General features: G+C 26.3%; 1 pseudogene across 1 annotated transcript; it reads left to right on the forward strand.

Moving 5' to 3' along the window:
* The first annotated feature begins 232 nt into the window (after positions 1–232).
* LOC115895713 lies at positions 233–2,522 on the forward strand (annotated as a pseudogene). The gene has a single exon (XR_004055850.1). The product of XR_004055850.1 is annotated as a protein PRRC2C pseudogene (transcript).
* Positions 2,523–11,331: the final 8,809 nt, after the last annotated feature.

The following is an 11,331-nucleotide window of genomic DNA, read 5'->3' on the forward strand; positions in this document are numbered from 1 at the left end:
AATGGATATAGGTATATATAAAAATATAGACATAATAGATGTAGTATAAAATATAGACACAATCATATTAATAGATATACGTATAAAATGTAGACATAAGAGCTATAGGTATAAAATATAGACATAATAGATATAATAGATACAGGTATGAAATACAGACATAATAGATATAATAGATAGAGGTATAAAATATAGACATAATAGATATAGGTATAAAATATAGACATAATAGATCTCGGTATCATCTGCAGAATATGGTACTAATGCAAAGGAGTCTGTAACAGACTATACTACACCCTCTTCTTCTCTGCCTAACACTGTGGCTACTAATAACACAAAGATGGAGGATACTTTGGTTAATAATGTGCCCCTGCCTAACACCCTTCCCCTCCCTAAGAGAGAGACTATACAACAGAGCTCCAGCCTAACTTCAGTTCCTCCCACTACTTTCAGCCTCACCTTCAAGATGGAGTCTGCACGCAAGGAATGGGAGAATTCTCCAAATGTAAGGGAAAAGGGGTCTCCAGTAACTTCCACAGCACCTCCAATTGCAACTGGAGTCAGCAGTAGTGCCAGTGCACCAAGCACTGCTAATTATAATTCGTTCTCAAGTGCATCGATGCCCCAGATTCCTGTTGCTTCAGTCACTCCTACAACATCACTATCAGGAGCTGGTACATACACTACCTCTTCTTTGAGCACAAAATCTACAACCACATCAGACCCTCCAAATATTTGTAAAGTGAAACCTCAGCAGTTGCAGACAAGCAGCCTGCCTTCTGCAAGTCATTTTTCACAGTTAAGCTGTATGCCTTCCCTTATTGCCCAGCAACAACAGAGTCTGCAAGTTTATGTGTCTCAGTCTGCAGCAACTCAAATCCCAGCCTTCTATATGGACACAAGTCATTTATTTAATACCCAGCATGCACGATTGGCTCCACCATCCTTGGCTCAACAACAGGGTTTCCAACCAGGTCTCTCTCAGCCAACTTCAGTTCAGCAGATTCCAATCCCTATTTATGCACCACTGCAAGGGCAGCATCAAGCCCAACTGAGTTTGGGGGCTGGACCTGCTGTTTCCCAGGCTCAGGAATTGTTCAGCTCTTCACTTCAACCATATAGATCTCAGCCAGCTTTTATGCAAAGCAGTTTATCCCAGCCATCTGTGGTCCTTTCTGGGACTGCTATTCACAACTTTCCAACTGTCCAACACCAAGAACTTGCCAAGGCACAATCTGGTCTTGCCTTTCAGCAAACATCAAATACCCAGCCTATTCCCATATTGTATGAACATCAACTGGGGCAGGCATCAGGACTAGGAGGTTCCCAGCTGATTGACACACATCTTCTCCAGGCTAGAGCAAATCTTACCCAGGCTTCAAATCTTTATTCTGGACAAGTACAACAGCCTGGTCAGACAAATTTTTATAACACTGCCCAGTCACCAAGTGCTCTCCAGCAGGTTACAGTACCTTTACCAGGATCCCAGCTTTCCTTGCCTAATTTTGGATCTACAGGGCAACCTCTAATTGCTTTGCCTCAGACTCTTCAGTCCCCGTTACAGCATACCACTCCCCAAGCACAGGCTCAGAGTCTGAGTCGTCCTGCACAAGGAAGCCAGCCTTTCAGAGGATTAATTCCTGCTGGAACACAGCATAGCATGATTGCAACCACAGGAAAAATGTCTGAAATGGAACTAAAAGCCTTTGGAAGTGGCATTGATATAAAACCAGGCACACCTCCAATCGCTGGTAGAAGCACCACACCAACATCTAGTCCCTTCCGGGCTACTTCTACAAGTCCGAACAGCCAGTCCAGCAAAATGAACAGTATTGTCTACCAGAAGCAGTTCCAGTCAGCCCCTGCCACTATGAGAATGACACAACCGTTTCCTACACAGTTTGCACCCCAGAAGAGAGCTGTGGGAAGAGGACTCAGCCACAAGACATTTGGTCCTAGGTGTTGGCAAAGCAGAGAGCAGAGGTTCTTCAGTCCACGCAACGGTTCTTCTCTGAACAGCAACAGAGCAAACAGATAGGAGGCAAAGCCCAGAAAGTGGACAGTGATTCAAGTAAACCTCCTGAAACACTGACCGACCCTCCTGGTGTCTGTCAGGAAAAAGTAGAAGAAAAGCCACCCCCTGCACCCTCCATAGCCACCAAACCTGTTAGAACTGGACCAATCAAACCTCAGGCAATCAAAACCGAAGAAACAAAATCTTAAAGGCTATGGTTTATTGCAGGGGATTGGGGGTGGGGGGAGGGAAAACATGGAGAATTAAGTCAGATAATGCCAGCAGCCAAAGGGGCAAAATGGTCCGTGACATTATCCTGTTCAGAGCTTGGAGATATACAAGGGACATAGGAGCAATTTACACTGACACATAGCTGCTGTACCAGTAAAAATGAGGCTTTGCAAGCTTGTACCTACTATATAACATGCACTCGGTTGATGGCCACGCATCTTCAGTCAGAATTTATATATAAATATATGCACCCATTTTTTGGAGTGCATATAATTTAGACCTAAAAATCCTTATGATTAGATGAAACACCAAAAATATAAGAAAAATAACACGGCAGAGGAATAGCTCAGCCTGAACAGTGTGATGGTCCCAGCTAATACATCAGATGCGGTTTTTTTGCTCCCTTATGTTCCTTGGATATGGTTATGGCATTTGTAGGCTTGGAGGTGAAGAACTGAAGATAACTGGTGCTGGATAGAGGAGCCTTATTTTTTATTATGGCAGCTTGCTATTTTTATAACATGGTGATTGAGTTGAACACAATCAAAGTACAGTAGTAACTGATCTCCCCTTCTTCCTGGATGAATGAGCAGATGAGTAAATATTGATGTCAGCATCCTTGAACCATATCATAGTGAGCAGTGTTTGGCTACTGCTTCTGTTTGAAATGATGCTGTGTTTGGTTGTGGTCCGAAGCTTTGAAGCGCTACTTAGCATCTCCTTTCTTCCATGGAGCTCTAACCATTCAAACATGACAGATTTGGTAAAATGCTAGTTAGGTTGAGTCTTCCTTGCCCCACTCAGTCATCTTTGTATGAATCCCATGGTTCTGGGGTTTTTTTCCTTTTTTCCTTTTTCTTTTTTCTTTTTTTTTTTCTTTTCTTTTTTTTTTTTTTTTAACCAGTTTTTAGCTGGTGTTTAGCTGGTGTTTATGAAGAACAGTGAGTACCTAGAACTGTGCCACTAATTAAAGGAAATCCTAAGAAGGTGCATTTCTTTACAGAGCTGTGTCATGCCATCCTTTGGGCCCTCTGCTGGAAAAGTAGAATCAAGTCTCAAATAATGCCTTTTTAATTGTATCCTCTAGTATTATAGATATAGGACAGTACTGTATCATACCTCTGTGAATGTAAAATATCTTGTACCTGCTTTATGATACGTAGTAGTGACCGTGCTTTATCAGAGCTGTTTTTAATGATGTTATTCTAGAATGTTTTATTTCCAGATGATGATTCAGAAGCTAATTTTAAAAAATGGTGCCAGGTACCACAACAGTAACAGAACTTTGCAATTTTCTGGGGTTTTGTTTTTTACCTTCCCCCCCACCCTTTTTTTTAAATGGAGTGTGCTGGATGTCTCTATAATTTTATTCAGATGACTGCAGAACCTGGAAAAGCTGTTGCTGCTATTGATGCATAACATACTGCTATTGGTCTCTTTATATAAATATATATATATACATATATATATATAATTTGAATTTTTGGAAACTTTAGCTGTGCTGTCAACTTTGGAAAAAGTATCCCAGTTTAGTGTGTTGAGTTGGCATTGTACAGAAATTAACAGCCATATTGGTCTAGAAATGTTAAACTTAATTTTTTCCATTTGTACAGGGGTAACGCACTGTATTAAATATGTAAGGTCTTATCTACATGGGTTTGATTACAGAAACTAATAAAGTATTCTCTAAATAAAAAAATAAAATAAAATAAAATATAGACATAATAGATATAGGTAAAATATACAGACATAATAGATATAATAGATATAGATATAAATATATACATAATAGATATAGGTATAAAATATAGAGACATTAGATACAACAGATATAGTTATACAATATAGAGATACTAGTTATAATAGATATAGGTATAAAATATAGACATAATAGATATAATAGATATAGGTATAAAATATAGATATAATAGATATAGGTATAAAATATAGACATAATGGATATAATAGATACATGTATAAAATACAGACATAATAGATATAGGTATAAAATATAGATGAAATAGGTATAATACATATAGGTATAAAATATAGACATAATAGATATAATAGATATATGTATAAAATATAGACATAATAGATATAGGTATAAAATATAGACATAATAGATGTAATATACATAGTTATAAAATATAGACATAATAGTTATAATAGATATAGGTATAAAATATAGTTATAATAGATATGGGTATAAAATATAGATATAATAGATATAGGTATAAAATATGGACATAATCGATATAACAGATATAGGTATCAAATATAGACATAATAGATATAATAGATACAGGTATAAAATATAGATATAATAGATATAGGTATAAAATATAGATATAATAGATATAGGTATAAAATACACATAAAATAGATATAGTTATATAATATAAATATAACAGATATAATAGACATAGGTATAAAACACAGACATAATAGATACAGATATAAAATATAGTTATAATGGATATAATGGATATATGTATAAAATATAGATATAATGGATATAATAGATATAGGTATAAAATATACACATAATAGATATAATAGACATAGGTATAAAATAGAGACATTATAGATATAATAGATATATGTAAAAATATAAACATAATAGATATAGGTATAAAATATAGACATAATAGATACAATAGATATAGGTATAAAATATAGACATAAAGGATATAATAGATATAGGTATGAAATATAGACATAATAGATATAATAGATAGAGGTATAAAATATAGACATAATAGATAAAATAGATATAGGTGTAAAATGTAGATATAACAGATATAATAGATATAGGTATAAAATATAGACATAACAGATATAAAATGTAGGTATAAATGGAGACATAATAGGTATAGGTATAAAATAGAGACATAATAGATATAATAGATATAGGTATAAAACATAGACATAATGGATATAATAGATAGAGGTATAAAATATAGACATAATAGATATAGATATAGGTATAAAATACAGACATTATAGATATAATAGAAATAGGTATAAAATATAGACATAATAGATATAGGTATAAAATACAGACATAATAGATATAGGTATAAAATATACACATAATAGTTATACCTAAAAAATATAGCCATAACTGTTATAACAGATATAGGTATAAAATATAGACATAATAGATATAATAGATATAGGTATAAAATATAGCCATAGTTGATATAATATATATAGGTATAAAATATAGACATAATAGATATAGGTATAAAATATAGACATAATAGATATAATAGATATAGGTATGAAATACAGACATAATAGTTATTATAGATATAGGTATAAAACATAGACAAAATAGATGTAATATACATAGGTATAAAATATAGAAGTAATAGATATAATAGATATCGTTATAAAATATAGACATAAAAGATATAATAGATAGGGTTATAAAATATAGACAAGAGATATAGGTATAAAATACCGATACAATAGATATAATAGATATACATATAAAATATAGATATAATAGATATAGGTATAAAATATAGATATAATAGATATAATAGATATAGGTATAAAATATAGATATAATAGATATAATAATAAAATATAAATATAATAGATATTATAGATAAAGGTATAAACTATAGATATAATAGATATCGGTATAAAATATAGTTATAATAGATATAGGTATAAAATATAGACATAATAGATATAATAGATATAGGTATAAAATATAGACATAATCGATATAATAGATATAGGTATAAAATATAGACATAATAGATATAATAGATATAGGTATAAAATATATACATAATAGATATAGGTTTAAAACATTGACATAATATGTATAACAGATATAGGAATAAAATATAGACATAATAGATATTATAAATATAGGTATAAAATATAGACATAATAGATATAGGTATAAAATATAGACATAATAGATATAGGTATAATATTTAGACATAATAGATATAATAGATATAGGTATAAAATATAGACATAATATGTATAATAGATATAGGTATAAAATATAGACACAATAGATATAGGTGTAAAATATAGATATAAAAATATAATAGATATACCTATAAAATATACACAGAATAGATATAATAGATATAGGTGTAAAATATAGACATAATAGATATAGATATAAACTATAGAGATCATATATATAATGGATATAGATATAAAATATAGACATAATGTATAGTTATAAAATAGAGACATAATAGATATAATAGATATAGGTGTAAAATATAGACATAATGTATAGTTATAAAATATAGACATAATAGTTATAATAGATACAGGTATAAAATATAGATATAAGAGACATGGGTATAAAATACAGATATAATAGATATAAGTATAAAATATGGACACAATCGATATAACAGATATAGGTATATAATATAGACATAATAGATATAATAGATACAGATATAATACAGATATGATAGATATAGGTATAAAATATAGACATAATAGATATAATAGATGTAGGTATAAAATATAGACATAATAGATATAATAGATGTAGGTATCACATATAGACACAACAGATATAATAGATATAGGTAAAAAATATAGACATAATAGATATAATAGATATAGACATAACTGATATAATAGATATTGCTTTAAAATATAGCCATAATAGATATAGGTATAAAATACAGACATAATAGATATAATAGATATAGGTATAAAATATAGACATCATAGATATAATACAGGTATAAAATAAGGACAATACGTATAAACGACATAGGTATGAAATATAGACATAATAGGTATAATAGATATAGGTATAAAATATAGACATAATAGATATAAGAGATATAGATATAGAATATAGCTATAAAAGATATAATACGCATAGGTATAAAATACAGATATAATCGATATAGGTATAAAATATAGACATAAGAGATATAATAGATATAGGTATAAAATATAGGCATAAAAGATATAGGTATAAAATATAGACATAACAGGTATAATAGATAAAGGTAAAAATGTAGACATAATAGATATAATGGATAAACGTATAAAATATAAACATAATAGATATAATCAATATATATATAAAATATAGATATAATAGATATAATAGCTATAGCTATAAAATATAGACATAATAGATATAATAGATATAGGTAAAAAATATAGCCATAATGGATATAACAGATACAGGTATAACATATAGACATAATAGATATAGGTAGAAAATATAGACGAAATAGGTATAATAGATACAGGTATAAAATATAGACATAATAGGTATAGGTACAAAATATAGACATAATAGATATAATAGATATATGTATAAAATATAGACATAATAGATATAGCTATAAAATATAGACATAATAGATATAATATATATATTTATAAAATGTAGACATAATAGTGATAAAAGATATAGGTATAAAATATAGATATAATAGACATGGGTATAAAATACAGATATAATAGATATAGGTATAGAATATGGACATAATCGATATAACAGATATAGGTATATAATATAGACATAATAGATATAATAGATACAGGTATAAAATATAGATATAATAGATATAGGTACAAAATACAGATATAATAGATACAGTTATATAATATAAATATAACAGATATAATAGACATAGGTATAAAACAGAGACATAATAGATACAGATATAAAATATAGATATAATGTATATAATAGATATATGTATAAAATATAGATAAAATGAATATAATAGATATAGCTATAAAATATACACATAATACATATAATAGACATAGGTCTAAAGTATAGACATAATAGATATAATACATATAGGTATAAAATAGAGACATAATAGATATAATAGATATAGGTAAAAAATATAAACATAATAGATATAGGTATGAAATATAGACATAATAGATAAAATAGATATAGGTATAAAATATAGACATAAAGGATGTAATAGATATAGGTATGAAATATAGAAATAATAGATATAATAGATAGAGGTATAAAATATAGACATAATAGATATAATAGATATCGGTGTCAAATGTAGACATAATAGATATAATAGATATAGGTATAAAATATAGACATAATAGATATAATAGATATAGGTATAAAAAAGAGACATAATATGTATAGGTATAAAACAGAGACATAATAGATATAATAGATATAGGTATAAAAAATAGACATAGTGGATATAATAGAGTGTGGTATAAAATATAGAGATAATAGATATAATAGATATAGATATAATATGTAGACATAATAGATATAATAGATACAGGTATAAAATAGAGACATAATAGATATAATAGATATAGGTATAAAAAAGAGACATAATAGGTATAGCTATAAAATAAAGACATAATAGATAAAATAAATATAGGTATAAAATATAGATATAATAGATACAGTAATAAAATATAGATATAATAGGAATAATAGATAAAGGTATAAAATGTAAATATAATAGATATAGGTATGAAATATAGATATAATAGATATAATAGATATAGGTATAAAATGTAGATATAATACATATAATTATAAATTAGAAATATAATAGATATAATAGATATAGGTATAAAAAATAGGTGTAAAAGCTATAGGTATAAAATATACATATAACAGATATAATGGATATAGGTATAAAATATAGCCATCATAGTTATAATAGATATAGGAAAAAAATACAGACATAATAGATATAATAGATATACTTATGAAATATGGGCATAGTAGATCTAGGTATAAAATAGAGACATAATAGATATAGGTTTATAATATATGCATGAGATATAATAAATACAGGTACAGAAATAATAGATATAATCGATATAGGTATAAAATATAGATATAATAGATATAAGAGAGGTATAAAATATAGACATAATAGATACAATATATATATGTATAAAATATAGATATATATAGATATAAAATATGGTTATAATAGATAAAAGTATAAAATATAGACATTAGAGATATAATAGATATAGGTATAAAACATAGACATATTAGATATAATAGATATAGGTATAACATATAGACATAATATATATACATATAAAATATACACATAGTTGATATAATAGATATATGTATAAAATATAGACATAATAGATATAGAAATAAAATGTAGACATAATAGATATGATAGATATAGGTATGAAATATAGACATAATAGATATAATAGATATAGGTATAAAATATAGACATAATAGATATAATAAACACAGGTACAAAATATGGATATAATAGATATATGTATAAAATATAGATATAATAGATATAAAAGATATAATAGATATAGGTATATAGGTATAGATATTGGTAAAACATAGACATAATACATATGATAGATATAATAGATATAATATACACATATATACATAATAGATATAAGAGATATAGTTATAAAATATAGACATAATAGATATAATAGATACAGGTATAAAATATAGATATAATAGTTATAGGTACAAAATATAGATAAAATAGATATAATAGATATACGTTTAAAATATACATATAATAGATATAGGTATAAAATATAGATTTAATAGATATAATAGATAAAGGAATAAAATATAGACCTAAAAGATATAACAAATATAGATATAAAATAGAGACATAATATATTTGATAGATATAGGTATAAAATATAGATATAATAGATATAATAGACATAGGTATAAAATATAGATATAATAGATATAGGTACAAAATATATACATAATAGATATAATAGATATAGGTATAATATATAGACAATATATAATAGATATACCTATAGAATATATATAATATATATAATAGATATACGTATAGAATATAGACATAATAGATACAATAGATATAGGTATAAAATATAGACATAATAGATATAGGTATAAAATACAGACATAATAGATATAATAGATATAAGTATTAAATATACACATAATAGATATAATAGATACAGGTATAAAATGTAGACATAATAGATATAATAGATATAGGGATAAAATATAGACATAAGAGATATAATACATATACGAATAAAATATAGACATCATCGATATAATAGATATAGGTATAAAATATAGACGTAATAGATATAGATATAAAATATAGATAGAATAGATAGAATAGAGAAAGGTATAAAATAAAGACATAATCGATATAGGTATAAAATATATACATCATACATATAGGAGATATAGTTAAAAAATATAGACATAATAGATATAATATATATAGGTATAAAATACAGACATAATAGATATAATAGATATAGGTATACAATATAGACATAATAGATATAATAGATATAGGTATACAATATAGACATAAAAGACATAGGTATAAAATATAGACATAATAGATATAATATATAAAGGTATAAAATATAGACATAATAGATATACCTTTAAAATATACACATAACATAATAGATACAGTTATGAAATATAGACATAATAGATATATTAGATATAGGTATAAAATATAGCCATAATAGATATAATAGATATAGGTATGAAATACAGACATCATAGATATTATGGATATAGGTATAATATAGAGACATAAAAGATGTAATAGATATAGGTATAAAATACAGATATAATAGATATAATTATAAAATATAGATATACTAGATATAATAAAGGTATAAAATATACATATAATAGATATCGGTATAAAATATAGTTATAATAGATATAGGTATAAAATATAGATATAATAGATATAATAGATACAGGTATAAAATATACACATAATAGATATAATAGATATAGGTATCAAATATAGACATAATAGAAATAATAGATATAGGAATACAATACAGACATGATAGATATAATAGATAAAGTCATGAATATAATAGACATACATATAAAATATAGACATAAAAGATATAACAAATATAGGTATAAAATAGAGACATAATAGATTTGATAGATATAGGTAGGAAATATACACACAATAGATATAATAGATATAGGTATAAAATATAGATATAATAGATATACGTAAAAAATATAGACCTGAGTGATATAATAGATATAGGTATAAAATATAGACATAATA

Source organism: Rhinopithecus roxellana, unplaced genomic scaffold (assembly GCF_007565055.1).
Source record: "Rhinopithecus roxellana isolate Shanxi Qingling unplaced genomic scaffold, ASM756505v1 contig1372, whole genome shotgun sequence".
Lineage (NCBI taxonomy): Eukaryota > Metazoa > Chordata > Mammalia > Primates > Cercopithecidae > Rhinopithecus > Rhinopithecus roxellana.